This window comes from Silurus aristotelis, assembly GCF_946808225.1.
Source record: "Silurus aristotelis genome assembly, chromosome: 10".
Lineage (NCBI taxonomy): Eukaryota > Metazoa > Chordata > Actinopteri > Siluriformes > Siluridae > Silurus > Silurus aristotelis.
In genome coordinates this window covers 9929475-9954144 of record NC_139583.1, presented here as the reverse complement: position 1 = coordinate 9954144, position 24670 = coordinate 9929475, and the positions used below count along the sequence as shown (strand labels likewise).

The following is a 24670-nucleotide window of genomic DNA, read 5'->3' as shown; positions in this document are numbered from 1 at the left end:
TAAAAATTATATTCATGTTAAAAAAAAAATTCCTCATCACGAAAAACACACTGCTCACAATGTAGATGCTTGCAGCTTGCAAACTGTTGCGGGTGTTATTAAGTGTGGTTCACATCGTGCCCAATAGGATATAGCATAGAAAGGCATAGAACGCACTGTATTTGAAGTACAGCCTGAAAAAGACAAGAGCCGTTTCAGTTTACATTCTGGGGACTGTTGTGGTGCATGTACAGGTGCAAAAACAGCCCCTGAGTATCAGACCACACACAATTCTTACAAACAGCCATATGCTACAAGGCCACACTGCACCGACCATCAGCTAACAGCAGCTTGACTCCGCCAAGTCTGGCAATTTTCACAAGAGCATGCCAGCAAAGTTATACTTAGACATTCAGCTCAATTATCTACCTTTTATTACTCATATAAAAAAGCACTATTTTGAGCTTAATACAAAATGCGTGAATACAGTCAAGTTTCTACAGCAACATCAGGAATCATCAGGACACATGTACTTGTTAACATCATTAAAGAGCCTGTGGGGTTAATGCCATGTACAAGAAAGCGTTTAAAATGTTTAATAAGGTTAGTGTGTTGAGCGATAAGGTCAAATCACTGCCTAATTATAGTCACAACTGCACTACATGAAGTGGCTGAACAACCAGTAGACTTTTACTCCGTATTGAAGTTTCCTTCATATAAGGATATTGGATTGTATAAAAGAAGTGTATAAATCTTTATTTATATATACGTTTTATGAATACTTTATGCAATGTCATAGTTCTTTGGTTCCTCACATAAATGTTACCCTAACCATTCAGTAGAGTGTACACAATATGGTGATACACAATATAGATTTATTTATTTGGACGCCTGAATTTCAAGTCACTCTTCTCCAAACTGTCACCAAAAAGTTAAAGACAAACAATTTTTATAAGATGTCTTTGGATGTGGTACATTAAAATGTTCTCTTCACTTCAACTAGAAGCCATAAATTTGTTCCAGCATGCCTCTGTGCACAAAGCGAGCTCCATGAAGATATGATTTAGAGTGGAAGATCTTGAATGGCCAGCTCTGACCTCAACCCTTATGAACACTTTTGGGTTAAATTGGAACACTGCACCGCACCCAAATACTCCACATCCTACATTAGTACCTGACTTACTAACACCTTTGAGGCTGAATCTCCCAAAATCTAGTGGAACATCTTGCCAGAAGAATGAAGGTGATTATAACAAAATGTGGAAAGAGATATTCAAAAAGCAAATACGAATATAATGGTCATGGGCCCACAAACCTTTTTCTATATAGTGTACTTATAAAAACAAAAAAGCCTTTACTATAATTTGACTCTAATGTATCATAAATGAGCTACATCAGCTGCATTCTAATGTAAATCAGCTTGGAAATACAACCTGATTTTAGCAAAAGTTTTGTTACATGATTTTGATGTAATTTATCTGTTGAAAAAAGTCCTTTATAAATGCTAAAGTAAATTTTTGATACTTGTAGCTTTTTCAAGGACTTTGACTTTGTAATGTAAATCACACATAGGTTAATATAAACACTGCCTTTAAATAAAGAGCTATTGCTTTTGATAATGATTAATGACTGTGTATTATCTGCACAAACAACCTTATAACCTGCTTATCCAATTCAAGGCCACTGGGCAAATCTAGACTTTTAAATCATGACTTTTGACTAACGGACACTTGAGTTCAGTTTGTTCAGTATGTAATACACAGAATTGACACCAAACCTGCCGCGTTTTCGACATTTGTCATTGAGGAATTTTACGTCACGCCTCCAGGTGCTGAAATTCTGTTTAAAATAGATATCTATCCATAGTTTGTTACCTCGCTTCTAAAAATGATTTAGAAACGCTTCAGGTATTGGCCTTTATCATGAATCATTGATTGACTCCAAATCCTAAAATCTAAAAATATGCTGAAAAAAAGAAAAGTCAATTGAGTTGAGGTAAATGGAACACTAAGTCATGTATAACCTTAGCATAGTCACGTATAATCTTAGCATAGAGCTCTACATTAGTCTTTCTCTTACTTTTATATAAAATTTTATAAAGAAAACAATGATTGCAGTGCAAAGAAGGGAATGAAACGTTTTTAGTTTTTCAGTTTAGTCTCATATAATGTGCATCTCGTTGGAAAATTTGTTATCTCATTCTCCAGTTTGGATGTCAAGCACATTGCCTAACTGTTTCATCATTCATGCTGGTTTGATATTATTGTTTGGTTTATTTAGATTTATGTAAATTCAGAGTGACTTACAACTGAGCAGGGAAGGGTTTAGGGCTCAAGGGCCCAGCAGTGGCAGATGGTGGTGGTGGGATTTGAACCTGTGACCTTCCGATCCAGAGTCCAATGTCTTAACCACAAAGCTATCACCTTCTACCATTATTAACAGTTAAACCATTTAAGACTGTCTTTTATATGCACATCACAGTTTTGTCTCGATGTCTGGTCTTTCTCACCTGACATAGTCACTATTCTCAAACTAAAATATCTATTTTACAGTAATGTCAAAAAATGTACATCATTTAAAGGAAGTGTGAAATGTCGTGTTTAGTTTAAAGAAGAGCGAAGTACGTTTCTGACATCTTCTAGCTGAGATAGTACAAATGACCTGGCAGACGCTCAACACGTTTATGTCTCCTGTCAAGTCTACGGTGACCAAGCAGCAAACCACATGGAGAGAGAACTCACATAGGGGAGACCGTGCCTGAGAGACCCTATGCCTTCATTCAGGTAATGCACATCGAGCAAGAATACATGACAGAGGAGAAAGGAATGAGAAGGGAAACCAGCAAAAATCAAACCACAAGCCAAGTTCAACATTAGCATTCAGAGGAGCGGTAGTGTCGTCTCTGGTCCTGTCAGCTCAAATCACACTGCTCATTGACCATTATCCTCACATACCATGGAGTTCTTTTATTTACTAAATCATATCGGCTACACATAACAATGAATACAAAATGCCACAATGCTTCACTTGCTTTCATTTTGTTTCAACACATCCTGCTTTTCCATCTTTGATACAATACCGATATCAAAGCTGGGAGGTCCAGCATATAACTCAGACAGATTCAATATTCTGACTGATTGTGCTTTCTATTCAAGTGCATTTTACATTATGGATTAGCTTATTTAAGAAAAACTGCTGGGTGTGTGCTTATGTAAAGGCAGCAGGTTTAATTAAAGTTTGTTGGAAGCAGCAAATTATAAAATTCTCGTCAGGAAAAACGCTCAAGTTCCCATGTGTTAAGAATCCATCTACTCAGGCTTCACACCACTACACAAAAATGAAATAATGATCTGACACTTTTTCTGATTCAATCCTGTGAATAACTTGACTGTCACAATACACCTCTTGCACATCAACAAAGGAAGCGGAACATGCAAAAATCGCTCCTCTGCTGTTTCACATAACGTGGCAACAGAAGATCTCTCCCAGTTGCCTCAGTTTTTCTGAGAATACAAGCACCGAATATGTCCATGTTTTTAGATCAGGACTGTTTCAAGATAGACTTAAAACTTTAATCCAATATGCGCTTCTATACACGGAAACCTTTTTTGGGAACTGAAATAAGAGTGTGTGAAGTAGCACATTATTTGTTTTTGTAATAACAGATAATTACAGAGGAAGCAGAAAATAGTGCACTAGTAAGTGCATCCAGAGTGGACAGGTACAGTCATGTGCAATAGTTTGCTAATATCCCTAGGATTTAAAAAAGAGAAGTAGTGGGCAGAGTTTAGCATATAGCAGAGGTAAAATGTGTATGGCTAAACGACATTGCCGAATCTTAAAATACATCTAGATATACTTCTGAAAATTATTATACAATTTTGCATGTATCCTAAACACGATTGGTCAAATCAGAGTAACACCAAAAGTGCATCACAGACATTATACAAACAAGTTTCTAATTACAAAGTTCCCATTTAATTCAAAGTGTGATTGAAATCCCACTCAGCTAGCAAAGTTTTAAACAACTACTTTTTATATACTGTATGTTTAAACTGGTTTCTTATGCAACATGGTTTAGTGCAGGAAGATATTTATGGATTCTTGAAGTTAAGGTTTCAAAGTATTGCACTGTATTGGAAAAATAAGTCAATAAGAAAAGAAGAAAGGATTTACTGCTTGAAGAATAGGACAGTGGTTTCATTCAAGATTCTTTCGACATTTTGTGTAAAAAAAAATACAGTTGGGATTATTAATATATTATTAGATCTTTAGTTTGTCATAGATGAGCTAGGTTTAGACAAAGAAAACTAGTTTTAAGAGAGATGAATAAAAAGGATGTGGTTTATGAGTCTGTGGCTATATACTGATTTGTAAGTGTGACACTGACCTGTGATGTCATTCCACCTTTCTGTGTGAACCTAAAGCCTATTTCCAGCATGGAAACTATGTCATTATATCAGTTTTCGTCTCCAGACACGGAGCAGGTAACCGAGCCTATAGAGGGCTCTATTCTTGTGGCAATCCATCATAAACATAATCACTCCAGTATTTCATGGAAGAGGTTTTCCAGGACAGGAAAGTAGGCCGAGATCTATGCATAAAAGTCGCTGCATTTAAAGATTAACAGGAACTACATAGTTCACTTTGGTCAGGCTGCTTTAACACGACCTTATAATAGCAGCTGGCCCTTACAGGCAGGGAGGAGGTGGAGAAAAATGAGAAGATGGTTGAAGGTGGGCACAGCATGAGACTAAAATGCTGACACAGCTCCTGGAGGGCAGAAGAATTAAATCCATACATCAACACCTCCACTCGCATGAACACTATGCTGCTTACTACACTGGAATATGCTGGGGATTTTCTTTCCAATTAGTTTGAATTGGTGAGAAAGAAAATCATAAGTAAAAGGTGCTGTAAATATGTATTTCAAACCTCCTAAGGAAAGATCAGAGGTAGGAAGTCACTGGACCCAGATTTTTTATTTTCAGGGTATTAGATTTTATTTAACTTCACAAGCCCAACACTTGCTAAACAACCAAAACAATCGGACAAGGTACAATCAGACTGACAGTTAAACAAATTTTATTAAAATTGTGTACTTAATGAAAGAAAGTAAAGGAAAGTAAAAAAAAATGGCAAAATCGAGGAGATAAAATAAAAATCAAATAAAATCCAAAAATAAAAAGTTGTTATATAGCGCTTCTGTTCACTATGTGCAGTATACTTTGGTCAAACATGTAAAGTAAAATAAAGACACTGGCCAGTCGCAAATAATAACTATATGGAATGAGTAAAGACAAATACACAGCTTTAGGTCAATCTCTGGTTGACTTTTTCCTCAAAGGCAGAAGAGGATGAGGATTGTGGTTACGTACCGTAATGACTATTAAGCACACCCATATATAAGATTTTTATAAAAAAAAAAAAGTTTTTGTCTACACTAAAACTAATTAACTTTACACAGGCTTTAACGAAAGACAGTGTCTGTTACATGGTCTAACGGGTTAAATATGTTGTGACTCCTTTAAGAGCAGAGCGGCATTTTGGGAATAGCCTGCCGCCGTTTTCCGGTATTACTGCATGTGTGCAAGACCGAGGATTATGTCCTTATTATTTTCTGATGCTCATTTCAAGTTTCTTTAACTAACTAATTTTAAAAAAGCACGAGTTTTGGAAACCTTTCTGTTGCAACTGGAGTTAGCGAGCTCTCCCATGACCCAGACTCAACATGCTACAATGGCTTGTATCTAAACAGTGGTCTACCAAGAAAGTAATTGTTCACTGTCTTCCTCCTTCCTTTCACAACCATTTCTCTCGGGAGTTTTTCTTTTAGCATCGTCATGAGTTTAAAAATCACCCGAAGCCGTGCAGCTCAGAACACAGGTGAAGTGCGTTTTTTCGTTTCCGTTCAGAAATTTCATTGGTCTAATGTTATGGGGCTCAGTTTAATGGATTGAAGTTTGTGAAACCGGGAAAAACCCAGGAAAAATCCATAAATAAGCCGCTTCGTTGTGTAAGCCGCGGGGTTCAAACCGTGGGAAAAAAGTAGCGGCTTATAGTCCAAAAAATACGGTAGTTACCTCAACCATTTAATTCATGTACTTGTTCATGTCCCTTCCAGAGGTGGCAAAAGTACACACATCTATTACTTAAGTAGAAGTACAGATACTCATGTTTTAAAATACTCGGGTAAAAGTTGAAGTACTGATTATACCTTTTTACTTAAGTGAAAGTAAAGAAGTCTTGGTTCTGACATGTACTTAAGTAAAAAGTAGTTATAACTTCTACCTGTTTTAGCTGTTAACTGGACCTCACAGCATATTAATATTAGATAGATAGATAGATAGATAGATAGATAGATAGATAGATAGATAGATAGATAGATAGATAGATAGATAGATAGATAGATAGATAGATAGATAGATAGATAGATAGATAGATAGATTGATTGATTGATTGAACTTTATTGTACAGGTACGCAGCAACAAAATGCAGTTTGGCATCTACCAGAAGTGCAAAAAGTAGCAATAGTGCAGATAAATATGTATGATATGTACAGCATGTGATACATATGTAAGCATATGTACAGTGATTAAATATAAAGGCTATAACAGTGCAGAGACGTGTGGACATCATTAAGAGCCTTTGCTATGTTTCCACACGGACAGTTAATGAGGTGATACCGGAGAAAGTGCACCTCTTTGAGTCAAGTCAAGAAGCTTTTATTTATATATATATATCATAGACATTTTACAGATTTGAATGATGTATTGTTTTTATCTGTACGATCAATAAAGACAGTCATTTAAGTTTGTTTCGACATTATGAGGGAAAAACCCACAAAACGCCACCCAGAGGGTAAATTGTGTAAAACATGGCGGATTTGGTGTTTGATATGAGACGGCGCAAAAGTTTACTGATTAAAATTATTTTTCGGTGAAGTTTATTTATTTATTTTATGTCTAAGTAAAGAAGGGACGTCGTGAATAAGTGTATGTTTTGCTGGAGGTTTTAATTTTGCCTCTTTTATATTTATTTATATTTTTTTATAAAAATGGTAGAAACAGAAATGCGCGCTGAATTGATAGCGCATTACATCACTGACTCCCTCTGTCTCATCCACGTTAACCCCAAACTTTTCACTGCCTTCTACCCTGCTCATTCTTAGCTTCGTAAATTAGTGGTGAGTGAGAGTCAGGACTTTATACACCAGCGGATTTAAAAAGACGCGCAGTAACAGGAAATCGGTTGTTCAGCTGAAATCGGCGCGCAGTGAAAATAAACATTTATATTTAACCAAATCAATGGATTAAAACTAAAGTAACGAGTCGGTTTTGAAAATGTAAGAAGTAAAAAGTACAGATATTTGTGTAAAAATGTAATGAGTAAAAGTAAAAAGTTGTCTGAAAAATAAATAGTGGAGTAAAGTACTGATACCAGAAAAATCTACTTAAGTACAGTAACGAAGTATTTGTACTCCGTTACTTCCCACCTCTGGTCCCTTCATTTGCATTAATACAATTAACATCTAGACTTTACTTAAGTATTTCCATTTAGGGAGACTATTACTTTAACTTCAATACATTTCAAAGTGAAAAATCTTATTTTTTACTCGACTATATTTTACAAAATCAGTCGTTCATTTTTAATTATGAGTGGATAAAAACGTAACTTGTCAAGCACGCAGCAGGCCACCAATTGGATTAAAGCAGGCACTCTGTTTTAAACTTGTTTTGGTTGCCACTTGGTGGTATTTACATTTAGCATGAACATACAGTTCAGTGTCAGTTTAACAATAAGCAGAGCATTTTAGGAGTAATACATAAAGAAAAAACTCCTGACTCCTGAAGGTTTGGGCTCATGATCATTTCAAATAGATACCAATCAGTGTTGACTTATTAATATCATTCAATGAACAGATTGGTGTGTTAAGAGTAACATTAGTCTTTTCCAGCAGCGAGCTGTGCATTTGGTACCTGGGCCTTCAGTGAGGACTTACAATCCACCTCTTAATACCACCACTATCAAATCGTAATTATAGAAACCATCAATACTATACAAAAACGCAATATAACAATGTGTGGCATTACAGAGAGAGAGGCATTTCACATATGGACCCTCTACACTACAACCACAACTGTGCACCTACATCATCTGGAGCATTTCAGAATACATATTTGTCTAATAACATGAGAAAAAACATTAAAAATGTAAATAAAATCCAACCTACTTACCAGAGTTGCATACCCATAATTTGCACCGCTCCTCAGAGGCTGTAATCCAGTGGTACCGCTCGTATTCACTGGTCTGGAAGTGGTGAACAAACCCTTTCCTGGGCTGAGACACGCTAGCTAGCTTCGAGGTTGGCCAGCCTCTCCTCACGATGTCTAGCTTTTCTTCAAAATGTATTTTTGAGTATGTCCTAGACCAAATCAATTTCTTTTCCTCTGTAGGCATAAAAAAATCTAACTCAGATTTATTAATGTGTGCGAAACTACACACGTATTTTGCCAGTCGAACTATAACAGAGGAAACCAACCAATCAGAGGACGGAAAAATGAGGACGCTATATTCTGTGAGGCGAATATGAAATCTGATTAGTTAAAGAAACAGACCCATTTCTAAAATTCTCTATGACCAAAGAGCCACCAGTATTAACTTTGCAGGCCCTGGGCAGATTAGATTGACATGGCAGCACATAGAGGGTGAAATCTGATTGGACAAAAAATCTAACATCCACATACACATACTGGATGCAGTGCAGCCTAAAGAAACGCTACAAAATGAAGAGAATAAACTGTTGGGAATAAATTAATAAAATTTTATGGAACAAATATTAGAATTAAGGTTGTAAATGTAGTTCGATGCTTCTGATAATGTTTAGGCCAGCAGAAAAGGCTTTGCTGGCCCTGACCGCCCGTCATTGGTCTTTTCACATAAACTGAGTTGATTAAGCAAAGAGTCTTGTGGTAATAAGACATTATAGCCATAAAAGATCATAGTACTTTGGTGACTTAAGTACATTTGAAGGCAAATACTTTTGTACTTTTACTCAAGGTAGCACTTTTACTGCAATAATAGTTTACCTACTGTATCTCTACTAAGTACATTGTTTGTTTACTTTGTCCAGCACTGCTTACTGTAATTTGTGACACAGACCTCATAACAAAGCTCAACCCATCTTAGTATAAAGGCTGCAGAAACATATTATAATATATGTAATATATTATAACATTATATACAAATTATACTGTATATGTGTACATTTATTAGATTCGAATAACATATATGACATTTTGACAACACCACAAAAAAAATGAATTCATCTATTAGAGTTCATTTTACAGTCAACCCTTAATGCACAATCGCAAGAAGCCTTGTCAGCCCTTGGTGATAATCAGTAAGAAATTAACCTCAACGGAACAACAGTGATCCTAAACACACCAGCTGGCTCGAGGCTCCCTGTGAGATACAGAGATTCAAGCCGACAGTGTGATGCACAGACACAGGGTAAGGTCCTGGCATTCGGCCTGTGATCCTGCTTGGCTGAGTTTTCGAAGTATGGCCCAGGCTACTGGAGTACAGATGGTGTGGAGTCAAGAGGAAAGAGGCAGCGGACCCTGTTAAAGCACCCTAGGTACCTTCCATTTGGATTAGACCATTGTGGATCCCATCGGATCCAGGAAGCAAACCAAGCGCGGATATAAAAACTGGCCAATGGCCTAATCTATCCCTATGAAAACCCAGCAAGTGGTGCCAGAAATGGTGGGCATAGAGGAAGCGTTTCAAAGTCTGTGAGAAATGGAGAATTGTCTAGAGCATGGACCTTGTATATCATTGTGTCAGGAAGAGTAATATCCCTACTAACACTGTAGAACCAACATTTATACACAGTAATAGTTCTATGTTTAAGACATTTTGGTCATCATTTATAAATCAGTACCCAGTAGTCTGTCAAAGTGTTAAGTTAATGAAATATTAATCTTTGGAATACCGTCATAGAAAATTCACAAAGTCTTGTGCTCTTTAAGTAGTTTTACTCACACATGCTGTGTTTAATACACAGATTAATGAAATCATCACAAATCCCTCAGAGAACAGCTTGGACAAAGGAAGGAAAATATACAAGTGCACTTTGACACGTCATCTATTTTAAATAACACTTCAGGATATGGCTTCTCACTCAAAATGATCTACAGCTCAGAAATAGCATCATCGCCCCACATTGCAAGATCTGCCTAGCATGTGTAAAAATCATCAACCTGCCTTATGAAAGAAACATGCATACCTTCCAGCCTGGCCTTTGCTGCGCTTTGATTGTTCCACTCATAGCTCTGGTTGTGATGGTATGTGGCAGACCTTAATAATGAAATCTGGTTCTAGCATCAGTTTCTGCTAACATGCACAAAAAGCAGACCCCTTATGTATTCTTTTTTGTTGGGGACTATGCGAGAAGCTAGCCAAAAACTAGACAAATCTGTCAGCTTTAAGTGGACTTTAAGGGTGCAGGTTAAAATATTCTACAGCTCCAAAAATGACCCATCACATAAGCAGTGCAGGGTGCAAGTGTGTGTGTGTGTGTGTGTGTGTGTGTGTGTGTGTGTGTGTGTGTGTGTGTGTGTGTGTGTGTGTGATATACAGTTTCCTAGTGATGCTGGAATGAAGAATAGGATGCCCCATCCTAACCACTCGAAATAAGATGCCTTCTCCCACCTTGCCCACAAGATTTCTGTACAACGTCCAACTCATCTTCCCACACTGACCTTCAATTTGGAGAAAACATGTCCTGCCACTCCCTACTGAGCCACATTTAACATATAAATAAAATAGAGTGTATGGTTACAGCTGATGTTACAGATTGCTGTAAATACTTTCTAAAAAGTCTGTCCACACTAGATGAATGCAGAGCAGCATGGTACAAGAGCTGACAGCCACATCTATTTGTGGCACCTGTTTCACAGAAAATTTAAAAAGTCTGTGTATGTGTGTGGTGTGTTTGTGTGCATGTGTGCGTGTGTGTGTGTGTGTGTATTAGGGGTATAGGAGCAGATTTGCTGTAAAGTCATTCACTAATCCATTTTTGCACTTTTACTCATCCATGATGCAGAAGCCCTGGCTCCAGGATGTCTGCTGTAGGTTATTACTGATGATCCACAGGTGTTTGTGTGTGTGCATGTGTGTGCATGTGTGTGCGTGTATGTGGGTGTGTATGTGTTCAGCTGCCCTGTTGAATGCAAGACCCTTCTTTATCTGTGATCTGCCTAGTTTTTCTTTTATTATTAAACAGTCCGATAGCTAGATAACTAGATATTTACTCCACAGTCCCAGAGAAACACCACCCCTTTCCATAAATAAATAAATAAATAAATAAATCTGGCTGAATAAGCAAACAAATGTGTCTGGATAAGCAAAAATCAACACAACCACTCTTCAAAATCTAGTGGAACAAGAGTGGAGGTTATACAATAACAGTAAAAATGGGGGTTAATTGTGAAATAAGTTGTACAAAAAGCACATTCGGTTCAGGTTTACAACTACTTTTGTCAATATATGAGGTTGTATCAAAAGGTTTTGCGACTAGCTCTGTTTTCATGAAAGTATTTTATTTAGCTACGATAAGACACTATCACCTTCAAAATAGTCCCCTTGCACAGCAATATAGTGCTCCCAGCGTTCCTGCCACTTCTGGAATGTGTCCGGGAAGTCTTTTTTTGCAGCGTGTCAAGCACCTTCTGTTTTTCGCGTTGGATCTACGCAGTGGTGTCAAAACGATGACCTTTAAACCGGATCTATATCTTAGGGAAGAAAGCAAAGTCCGCAGGAGCCAAATTTAAACATTTTGAAAAAAAGGGTGGGTGCGGAAGTGAGATCATGTGGATTGTTCTCCGGTGATCATCATGTACAAGTTTATTTATTCTTTTTTAAGGGGGTTGAGCTCGTTGAAGGTCTTCCTGATCTCTTGTCGTCCTATAGCGATGTTCTTCCACTTTTGAAGCAGAAGATTTGCCCAGTTGCATGCAGAATTTTACGTTTGCTCTTTATTCTAACTTGCTGTCAATGATAAAATTACTGCCTACAAACCCAAATAGCCACTCACAAAGGCAAAAACGAAAGCAGGTTATGGAACTGCTATCATTGCAACTATTTTCACGATGCCAAAAAGAGCAGCCAAACTTCACAACTAAATCTGATAAAGATGAATCTGAAGGAGATACAACGTGTTGTGGACTTGGAAGTGAAGTGTGTAAAAATAGCAGGCTACTCAAACTTCCTGTTATGATTAAACAGCCAATATAATCAGTGCAAGGTAGCAAAACAATAGAATAGAAAATGCTAGAATAGAAAATAGTATATAAAAACTATAGTATAGTCTAGTATAGTACAGTCTAGTATAGTATGTCTAGTATAGTCTAGTCTACTATAGTATAGTCTAATTTAGTATAGTCTAGTCTAGTCTAGTATAGCATAGTCTAGTATAGCGTAGTCTAGTCTAGTATAATCTAGTAAAGTATAGTGTAGTATAGTATAGTCTAGTCTAATATAGTAAAGCATAGTATATTATAGTCTAGTCTAATCTAGTATAGTATAGTATAGTATATTATAGTCTAGTCTAATCTAGTATAGTATAGTATAGTATAGTATAGTATAGTATAGTATAAAATGGCACATATTGTATTATACATTTAGATACATTTGTAAATATACTGTAACAGCCTCATTAATCCTTTAAAAAAAAGAAATCAGATAAAGTTGAATATGTACATTTTAGCCCAGCCAGTTACTGATATTAATTACAGGACAAATACATATGGATTTCTATTGAAATATTGTGCACTATATATTGTGTCAATACAGTCTGAGTCTTTGTCACCATATAATTCAATAGACAACCAAGCGCATCCAAACTTCTAATTGAGAACACATTACTACATTACACACAAACCCAATATAAGGATAAAATAAAACTCTTCCTATGCAATCATGTGCAATACTGACATTTATATTATCTCATGCAATCTTAAGACAAACGTCTAAGAACATCTAATATAAATAGAGAGAATATCAATATCAATATTCTGATTTTGGCTACAGGCTTTCAACCGCAGTGATTTCATGCACCGCTTTTTTATATCGATATCTAAACATATCTTTTATATTGTTGCTTTTGGAGCTTTGAGTAAGCCAAAAGTTTATGAGAATTAAATCCAATGTTTCCACTGAGGATTCAGCATATTCTTTGTTATTATTGCCAAAGGGTGATTTTTTTTTTTTTCAACTTTATCACTGACAGATTGGGGGTTATGTAGTATGGATGAAATGGCTGCAAGGATTTTAGCGCCAGACTTGCTGCCTCATTCCCCTCGCATTTTCTGTTCTCCAAGCAAATTACAACTGATGTTAAAATGCATGAGTTCTGTTCTTTTTGGTGTTGAGCAGCATGATAGTAAAGGCAACAAGCAAATGTAAATACACCATAATTTATTCTCTTTGTTATCGCTAGATTTGATTTACACAGAATTGGACACAGTGATTTATTTAAGAGACAAGACATATTGCACATATAATACACAGCCGAAAGGGTTGTGAAAACATGATCACACGCATATGTGGATCTTCTACTGCCACAATATTTGAAGCACAAAATTGTATAGGATTGTCTGTACACTTTAGCATTACAATTTCCCTTCATTGGAGCCAATTGGCTCAAATATTCCAGTGTGATATTGGGCACAAAGTGAGGTCCATAAAGACATAGTTGGCCAAAGTTGATATGAAAGAACTTAAGCGGCCTGCACAGAGCCTTGACCTCAACCTCGTTGGACACCTTCGGGATGAATTGGCAAACAGACTGCACCTCAGGCCTCATTGAAAAAGATCAGTGCTTGACCTTAATAATGCTCTTCTGGCTGAATGAGTCCCAACAGCCTTTCCGGAAGTGTAAAGGCTTTTATGATGAGAAAATGAGGGACTTCATGTAGAATAAAATGTTTAAAAAGCACAAATGGGTTTAAAGCCCAGGTGCCCACATACATTTGGCAATATAGTGTACTGTATGTGCTGGCCAAATCAGAACTAAATATCTTTCATTTGGTGCTATAAGTGAGGGATAATCTATGCCTAGGTGTGTGCTACATGAATTTAATAAATGCCATGAAGGCAAAGAACCACCTGGCACAATGCCTTTGCGGAGCGCATTAAAACCCGTGTAACGCACATGTGTTATTTTACACCAGACACTAGTAAAATTTACAGCCACTCAGAAATAGGAACAATATCCAACCTTGTTTCATTTAGTTGTGGATTTAGTTTTTAGGCATGCATATGCTTTAATTTTCATCTCTTGCATAGTATCTAATTATACCAGACAGTCCACTCATCATGGTGACAGGACTTTCTTATCCTGTGAGCTGAAAGGTGACAGGATGATATTTAATAATTACTTTATCTGACACAAAGGCCAAGTCTGAGTCACAAGCACAGAGGACCTGAGATGCCTATGAATGTTTTGTATGTATGTAAACTCGGTGAGAAAAGTACAAACTCAAACAGGCAGAATTGGCTAAAGGTCACAGAGATAGTGTTGGTGAGTACTGTGTTGCTGGCATTATCCATTCTGGCATGACTTTTGTCTAGTTTATTGCCACAACTATTCATAATTTTATTAAATCAGTAAATAAAAAAAAATTGGGACACTTTGGATGAAGAATTTGAAGCACAACCCTGATTGAATGAATTCTCTGTGAAGACTGCTGACAACACAAAGCACTGTGAGTTGAGACCCAATCTCCTGTATGAGGCAAAACAGCAGGCAAGCTGTGAGAAGACACACGGAAACCACACTTGCTATTGTGTTTCATTAAATATAAATGGTTAAATGAATGAAAAATCAGTATGAGACCTCCAGAACAACCAGAGAGCTTATCTTGAGTAATTGCTGGAAAGTACTTAGCGTAGAAGCAACATGTAATTTGCTTAATTATTGAATTGCTACTCACATCCCTGGTATAACTATCTACTGCAGGGCTCGGTGATTCATCTCTGCTACTAAATGCACACGTTTACCTAAGAAGAGATGACACCTTTGTATGTGTTTGACAGCCTGGAAAAACAAAGGCATGTCAGTATGGCTGAATACAATAAATAATTATAATACATTAACATTTTGGTGCACCTTTCGAAACACAACAGGGTTTTCTGCACAAAACGGACTTTGACATGTCAACAATAAATATTTCGAATTGGGTAAAGAGTGTGAAATTCCCAGGAAATTCCCTATTTTCTGCAATTTCTTAGACCTGCCCATCTGGTACTAATATCCATGCCATGATAAAAATTCACACAAATAACATTTAGATTTTATGCATTGCTCTGCTGCTATTCAATGAGCTGATCAGATAACTGCATGAACGTGCATGTTAATACCCTTAGGATGAGTGCAAAGTCAATTGACTTTTATAAACCACACTTACTTAATTGAAACACACGTGAAGTAATAAATTATTTACAATTATTTCTTCTAAATCATTATTTGTATGTGGGATAATAAGCTATTTCTAAATGTAATTCAGTCATGAATATTTGAATTCCTATTGCCATTTAGTGAGATATTATACAAACATTTTCGTTGGCTTTATGTTAGATTTTATGCTTAAAATGGTGTTTAGGTTATATGAAGTAATAATTTTCCAACTAGCTGTTTTCTAAATCTTTTAACTGTAATATTATCCATAGTCTGGTTTGAATAAGTATGGAAATTTGCATATATTTAATAAGAAGTAGCCTCATTTGCATAAATAATTGTAACATTCCAATACGGAAAGGCCTTCCAGCAATTAACCAACAAAAACTATTTGCCAAATCCATTATTTAAAAAATATCAGTTGTGGTGTCTTGCTGTAGTTCTTAAACTCAATTTAAGGAAGATTAAAAAAAACATTACCACAAAGGCAATCATAATCTAATAAGGTAGAAAACGGGTGAAAAAGTAGACAAAGTAAGCTATGCAAACACAAAATGTCCCTATTGCATTAGCTTTAAACAAAATCGAAGCAAAATCGGAGGAATGAGGTTAAGTAAAACCCAGCAAATCTCTGTCCTTGTCCTAAGATCCAGCAGTGTAAAAGCAGGGCCGAGGTGCAGCGCAGCTTTACTCCCATTGCTGGGTTAAGAGAGTGATTTATTGGCTTTGTCAAGAGCAGCTGTTGCAGGGACACGATTGCTTGACAGCAGCCTGCTCCAGGGAAGCAGCTTTTACTGAAAGCATAAGAAGAGACACCAAGCCCAGGAACTGCAGCATCAACACACGACTTTGATAGACTTAAATCAGGCTGTTTGGAAATCGAAGACACTCAGTGATGGTTCCTGTGTGTTTTGATCTGAGAATCACTTTCGCACTTTTCTTTGTTAAACAGAGAAACGTGAGAGATGAGGAGGAGAAAAAGGTGTGCGTGAATGAGTTGTTATGGAACATGTCTTTTCTGTTCTGCTCCACTAGAGCCAAAGACTAAACTGTCACAGAGCAGATGCTCTAGGCAACATTTACACCTCACTATTCCCTATCATCCCCTTCACACACACACACACACACACACACACACACACACACACACACACACACACACACAGAGGCATATATTTGTCCAACCACCTTGTGAGAACCATCCACTGATTTATTTATTAATGCAGCTGCTTATTTTAAAGTCTACACCTAAATCTAAACCTAACCTTAATCTCAGTGTAACCAAATGGGATTTTTTAATACAGTAACAGCAGCAGTTTTCGAACAAAAAAAGCTGTTTATCTCATGTGGACTGGCACAATGTAACCACAAGGTCAAAACTGACACAAATTCCTATCTGTGTAGAGACATTTGATCACCCACTAAAAAACAAAATATACCCGACACACACACACACACACACACAGCCTGCAAAAACAGAGTCTGAACGAGAGAGGCCACTGCCAATTCTCCGAAATGTGATGCAAGTGCAGCTGTGATGGTGCAGTGTACTTCTTGAAGTAGTATATCTACTGATGCCTCAGGGAAGAAAAAGTCCAAAACATAAAAAAAAATAAAAAATTTAATTAGGGGGAGTCGAATCAGTTACTCAACATCATTGCTTCTGTTAGGGTCAGACATTTTATATAATGACTGTCCTTACTTGGGAAGTATAATGGTTCTGTATCTCTAAAGCTCCAGGGTTTACATTTCGATCCTTCAGTTTATTTTCTGTGATGTTTTTTACATTCTGCTCATGTCTGTGTGGGTTTGCTACAGGTTCTCTAGTTTCCTTCCACCTCCAAAAAACATGCCACTGGGTAGATTAATGATGCAAAATTCCCATTAGGTGTGTGTGTGTGTGTGTGTGTGCGTGTGTGTGTGTGTGTGTGTGTGTGTGTGTGTGTGTGTGTGTGTGTGGTGACCTGTGATGGTACGTTATCTCAGCCAGAGTGCATTCCCACCTCTCACAACCACTGTTCCTGTGAAAGGCCATGGATCTGCCACCACCTTGACCAAGATAACTTGGCAACTGAGGACCAATGACTCTGGTTCTGATGATTCTTTTTTGTTTCCTACAGTACCTGATGATTTCCTACAGTACCTTTTTTGGTGATTTTTACATTACAGAGATTACATTAAGGTTATTCAGACCTGAGATGAACAAGATTAAAGTGTTAAAAATGGCAGCGTGAAACGTGGAAAAAAGGTGATTCTGATCTCTGTCCCGTTTTCTTCTATCAGATATCTACCTGACGTCGGAGCAAACTGGGACTGTGTGAAAAAGTTCTTGCTTGTTTATTTCCGTGCGTTATGTCGACATTGCTAATAAATTAGGTGATGGTGTAAGTTACTATAACAGATATGTTATACAATTTGCTCATTAGTGGATGACATTTTAAAGATCAGGGTTTTTTTTGTGGTGTAATTCAACATAACATTTAAGGCATTAAAATGTATTTAGCAAATTAAATATATTTCTGGGTTGCTCTCTCTCTCTCTCTCTCTCTCTCTCTCTCTCTCTAAAAGTGTAAAAAAAATATTTTTAGTTACTGAGGTTGAGGTTACGCTTCGCTGAATTCGCTTCGCTGAATTCTTAATTACGCCAATAGAAGGTTCTCACATGGAAAGAAACAGTGTCTGCATGTGTGCACAATCTAAACTTCAGTGTTGGAGGTTATGTAAGGCCTGTGTGTATGCCTGATGGGAAAATGCTTGTAACTGAATTGATGCTTGCAATATGTGAAGTTTGACAGAAGGATCATTCCAGTGAGTGAGAGTCCTCGTCCTCACTAATCGTCACAATGTCTCAGAAAACAACTCGCCTTCGACACACTGTTTAGTCGTTACAAAGATCTGTTTCCTAATGACACGAACACATGTTATGCCTGGTATCAACAGTAAATAAGTTATACTTGCACTTCTATCACAAACATTTATTAGTTTGCTTCTCTGATGTGCACAGTAAGTCAGCTGAGTCATGTGGGGAACAATCAACATCTCCCAATTGTTCAGTATGTTTAAAGTTGCATCAGCTGTTTGTTTCATTATAAGGTCTGCCAAATACTTCAGTAGAAAATAAAAGAAAAGCAAGTATGCATTTGTAATCGGCAGAAGATGAATAAATAAATAAGATTGTAGATTGATTTAATGAATAGGTGTTAAAAATACCACTGTGGATTAATGAACAGTTTCATTACTGTAAAGCATGCAGTATGTTTTCCATGACCTTGTGATCTATTTAAATGTAACGCACCCAGATGTAATACTTGTATTTTATTAAACATGGACTAAGTAGCATTAAAAAGAACAACAAAAATTATATATTTTTTTAAAGTGTGGCACTAAGAACGTGATCACGCATGAGCTGTGAATAGGTGTAGAAATCGCAGAGAATGAATTGGTAATGAATTTGTAGCTTCACCTGTGTGTGATTAACGATGACATGCTCATGGCTGAAAGCCACAGTCTCTGTGCCGAGCTGAGCTGATTGAATAATCCTCTCTCAGACAGTGTCCTGCTGAGCCTGTGTGTGTGTGTGTGTGTGTGTGTGTGTGTGTGTGTGTGTGTGTGTGTGTGTGTGTGTGTGTTCTATTAAATCTGATATTGTTTTCTTTCTGTTATTATTTAAAAAAAACTAACAAAAAAAACCCGTTGTCTTCTCTCATTCCAGCCACCAGGCTCCTCAATTTCCTTACACTCACCAGGGTAGCTAAAATGTTTTTTGAAAATATACATTTTAAATCAAACTTTGCGAATGAGACAGTCATGATCAGTGGGATATCGGTCACAAACAGAATAGAAAGGTGGTAAAATAGTCTCATTTGTTTTGCATATTAAATATAAAACTGATTTCATGGTAGATGCTTTGCATTTTGACAAATATGTTATATTAGTAGTAGATTCAAAATAAGTAACTAGTGATTACTAACTTGTAACTGGGATTCATTTATGAAGGATTATGTTACTGATACATGTGTCTAGTAGCTGCTTGATTTTTGCATAGATTTTTTGGGGCAAGATGACAGTATGGCAGGGTAGTAATAATACCCTCAAAACACAATTTACATTTAAGATCACCTTTGACTTGTGGTATAGGCTCCGATCTATTAATTTTAAGAGCAACCCTATAAATAGTAGTCAACAACATACAGTCATCCATACAGTCATAATTTCTAGCAGCTCGTATTTTGAAAGTTTTCGGTTACATATAGCACATATGCTAAGGATAAATTTCAAAACGGCATTTTAGTTTCTTAAAGCTCCGCACACACACACACTAACGTTTTCAACCATTTCCCAAAAGTTGCTCATCCACACTGAAATGTCTGAAAACACTAACGTCCCTGCGCATGAGTAAAGCATTAGATGCTTTAAAAACTCAATTTGCAAATGTATCCCGCGTTTTTAAAAATATTTTCTTTGACCAAAAATTGCTGTCTCAGTGTACGGATGGTCAAAACGGAGAGAAAAAAATGAAAAACCTGAATCCAGCCAAATCAGGCACTGGAGAAGCAAAGTCGATTTTTTTATTTCACAACCTTTGCACTATGCCCTACAATAGAAATGGTTATAAACATCACAGACACACTGGTTGTACATACTTGCCTTTGCAGACATGTATTACAGTTAATTCTATTTATTAAATTAATTGCCTCCCAAATGGCTCCTCCTAATGAGTCTGAAAGTGAAAGTATTCAGCCCAGAGTGGATATACGACAGCATTGCCCCTTTTATTTTTATTAGTACTTGTTGTAGTTAGCAATTTATACCACCAGGTGGGCCAATCAATGGAACATGATCTAATGATGGGTTTTGCATGAGCTTCGAGTCATTAGAGTTAATATAAATTCAGTGCACAAAACCGGGGGATGGAATTATATACTATTCTTAATCTAGTCCCAGATCCATTCAATCCAGGCCCAGTAGAATACAAATAATTGTAGCGCTCCCCTCAGTATTCATATTAACTATGGCAAGGCTTTTGGGTTCTGTTAATGTATTAATTAAATGTGTTAACCCTTATTAACTCAATTTTAAATATTATCTTGGATTTCTCTTTTAAAATACACACATGAAATGTTTTACTTACCTAACTATGAATTCACCTTTCTTTAGTTATAGTATTAATAAAGGTTTTAACCGTGTGCCTAGGTAGGTCTCTCCCCAAATAAAATAATAACCTCTTTCCAGGTAAATAAGAAAATAACACAACACAAAGTATTAGAAAATCTCTTAGTTATTTACTCAAAAAATTATCTTAAAGGAAATAAACAAATTTAAAAAAAATATAATTGTTCTTTTTAAACCTTCAACATAAAATGTTCTTTTCTTTTTTATGAAAATACTGTAATTGAATTGTCTCTCTTTTTAACACAACAATGTAAACAATATCAATACTATACCATATAAATGCACAGAATTCAATTTAAACTCTATTAACCCTCAAATGGATTAATTCAGAAAACCTCAATATACACCTATCACTTAAACCCTTTTTTAATCAACACTATTCATATACTCTGATTAAATTATACTACAAGCATCACTTATTGCTTCATGTTTTTAACTGGGTTACATAATATTGATGTCTGTATCAGATTATTAATATCCCAAAATGAGACATGAGACGGGAAGTGTTTAGCAGGCTGATTTAGTACCGCATGTTGCATTTGTATTTGGCGAATGTAAAGTCTTACACCGGAGGGAACCCAGGCTGTTAGAGTGCCCATCAGCATCTCTCTCTTCTCCTTGCTGCTTTCTTCCCCTTGCTCTCAAGGGCCTTTTTCTCTCAAGCTGCTCTCATGTATTGCCATCTTCACCACATTTCCTCTCAGCCTTTCTATTTTCTTTCTCACTCTCTCGTACACACAGTCGCCCAGCGGGAGAACTGCTCTCTCGCCACAGGACCTCACTTACAGGAGATGGCTTGCCTCTGCTCACAGGTCATCGCAGTGCTTTGTTCGAGGCATGTGTGTGTAAAATTGGTGCCAACAAGAACAGAGCAGAAGCATGTAAAAGTCTCAGCGGTGCCAGAGGGCTTTTTGTGTCGCCTATGCACTATTCATGATGGTCCAAGTGGCAGAAACATGAAAGAAAAAGAGGATGTAACAGGTGCCTTCATGCTATGTCTCTCTTTGACACTCTTGCTCTCTCCTGCAGAACTCAATGTCGACAAAGTGTCAAAAGTGTGACTCAGCTAGAAAAGACATCAATGTGCCAGAGTGGGGAAACATTCATATACCATATGTTACCTTAGGTAAGTGGTTTATCCTGATCGGGGATCTGTAAGCGTATCAAGGAAATACTGGGAGCAGGACCACACTTCTTCATCTTCTACTTTCAGCTGCTTCTGTTATGGGCCACCACAGCGTATCATCCGTCTTCATAACACTCTGTCCTCTACATCTGCCTCTTTCAAACCAGCTACCTGCATGTCTTCCCTTATCCCTAAACCCCACATCAACAGTATAGCATCTATATACCTTGGCCACTTTTCCTCCTGCCTGGCAGCTCTATTCTCAGCAATCTTCTACTATTATTCCCCATGTTCCTCCTTCGGACATGACCAAACCAGGAAGCAGAAATACAATCTGAATAATATTCTATTACACCATGAGCCCCATGCATCACCAGGAATCCCCCTCCAAACACACCCAAACACACATACACACAAATACACATATAAATCTCAAATTTGCACACTTATTCTAAATGAATGCAATTTACATTTCCCAGTTCACCTACTTGTGTGGTTTAGGACAGTGGGTGATGAGAGCCGGCATGAGAGTAACCTGGCAATAAAATCTTTAATACAACCCCAAGTCCAAAATATTTGGGGCACTGTGTAAAATGTAAATCAAAATCCATAGAAAACATATCAATGGTTTAAACTGAGCAAATGTACCACTTTAAGAAAAAATAGGGTGATTTTAAATTTGATGTGTCTCAAAAAAGTTGGGATGTGGGAATAAAAAGTCTAGAAGTTAAGTTTTAAACATTTGGGGAAAAACTTTCCAACTAATGAGGTTAATTGACAACAAGTCAGTAACAATTGGGTATAAACAGTGTATCTGAGAGAAGTAAGATGGGCAGAGCTTCACCAATCTGTGAAAGACTGTGTCTACAAATTGGAAAAATTTCAGAATAATTTTTCTCTACATAAAATTGCAAAACAGTAGAATATCTTATTATTTACAGTACATTATGTCATCAAACGTTCCAAAGAATCTGTAGGAGTCTCTAGGAAGGAACAAGGGTGAAAATCAATACTGGATGCCTGCGACCTTCAGGTCCTCAGCCCCACAGTCATGATTCTGTAATGGAAATCACTGCACAGGCTCATTAACACCTTCAGAAATCATTGTCTGTGAACACAGTTTGCCATGTCATCCATAAAGTCAAAATGACCTTATTTTTTCCTGAATTTGGTCTATATTCTCAGTTCCCAATATATTTTGTTTTATTGTGAATAGAATATGGATTTATGAGATTTGCTAATTATTGCATTCTGTTTTTATTAACATTTAGCCCAGTATCCCAATTTCTTTAAAACGCAGCAGTAAAGTATTCATTAGAGCACAACGTTGTGAGACTGTGCAATGTCTTGATAAGGTCATAAACAAGTGTAGCTTTTTGTCCTATACTGTAATCTGAATGTATTTTTCCCATTAAAAAGATTCGGATAATTAAAACCCTTTCTACACAATGAGACACAAACAACAGATAAATAGTTGAACTTGGCCATGGGCTTAAGATGTGCAAATCTAGCAATCAGCTGCAATCTGAAGCATTGATGTGGCTGAATTTTAATGAACAGCTGCTCTGCACTCTTTTTCTCTGTCACTCTTTCAGTGTTAATAAACTCCAACAGAGTGACATACTCTGAAAGAACGCCATTGTAGACTGAAAACAGTTATTTCACACAAAAAACTATGGTTTACGGTACACTGAAACGTCTGACGTTTTTTTCACTCACCCATAACACTGTTAACCTCCAGCCGCTCTTGATGATTTAGGTTAGTGAGCTCAGATGCTCTATTTAATATGCTGCACTGATGCAAGTCTCTATCTGTCCTCCCTATCTCTGTCTCCAGATCGGCTTGTGAGCGGCCTCGCTATCCCTCTATAGCCTTCTATCTTCTCTGAAACCAAGGTCTGAAATCCTTTGGTGTCAGTCTGTTCATCCAGAGCCTGTGGTTATAAATGTATCTCCAGACAGATATAGATTAGCTTGACCCATTCATTCATGAGCCTTACATAAAAGATGACATTTTCCAAGCCACAAATTTCATGAGACTTATAACAATAAAAATGCAGAGATAACATGACGGTAAGTGCTCATGGCCCCATCAATACTTCACATACAGTACATCTTTTCTACAACTACACATTTTTCAAAAGCATGTGTTAGAATAATAGCACTTATCAATCTGTTTTATTGTTTTTATTGTTGAACAATTACTCAAAGTGAAAGCAGAAAAGAGAGAACCCAGTATTGCTACTGTCTTGCAAAACAAACGAGTTTGTACTTTCCTTTACAGCCATTTCATTCAGCTGTCCAGTCTTTATTTATATATTTATTTATTTTTTACCTCATAGCTACACTGGTGCGTCTGGCATTGCTGTTTTCTACAAAACAAAAGGAATGTAATGACGTCTGAGAGGGAAAACGCTGGTTGAAGATGGGTGAACTCGCAAACAAACAAAAAAGAAATCACATAAAAGTTTGACATGGCAGCTTGTAAAAATTGCAGTGTAGCACACAATGTTTCCAGAACTTTAAAAAAAACAGACGTTTCAGACAAAGCTTGAGCACATCTGCAGAAATACAATAATAACTGCTGTAGTGACGTGAGAATTGACGGTTGACAAAAAACGATTCTTTGGGCCCTGTGATAGATGTGTTAATGTATTAGTAGGCAGGACATCTTAAACATCTGAATGCAAGATGCCGTGGCTCACTTTACTCACGACAAGCATGCTTTTATTCCATTAATATCTATTCTTTTTAAAAAAACACTAAAAGTAATACACAGAGAATACACAAAAGTATTGGGACACCAAACCTTTCCAGATTTTTGTGGGTCTTTCCCAAACTGTTAACTGTTGAAGGTGAAGTATTGTATAGGATGTCTTTGACTGCAGTAGCATAAACATTTTTCCTTTATTTAAACTAGGACACCCAAA

General features: G+C 36.9%; 1 protein-coding gene across 6 annotated transcripts in view; it reads right to left on the bottom strand.

Moving 5' to 3' along the window:
* The window catches only part of tspan9a (tetraspanin 9a), a 222632-nt gene that overhangs the window by 87497 nt on the left and 110465 nt on the right, over positions 1–24670 (bottom strand). Inside the window, exon 1 of one of the 6 annotated variants that reach the window (XM_083551983.1) lies at positions 11613–11743. The exons of the other annotated variants lie outside the window; for them this stretch is intronic. The gene's annotated coding sequence lies outside the window, so the exon portion shown is untranslated. Of the gene's footprint in view, positions 1–11612; positions 11744–24670 lie in introns of those variants that run through there. 6 annotated transcript variants of the gene reach the window in all.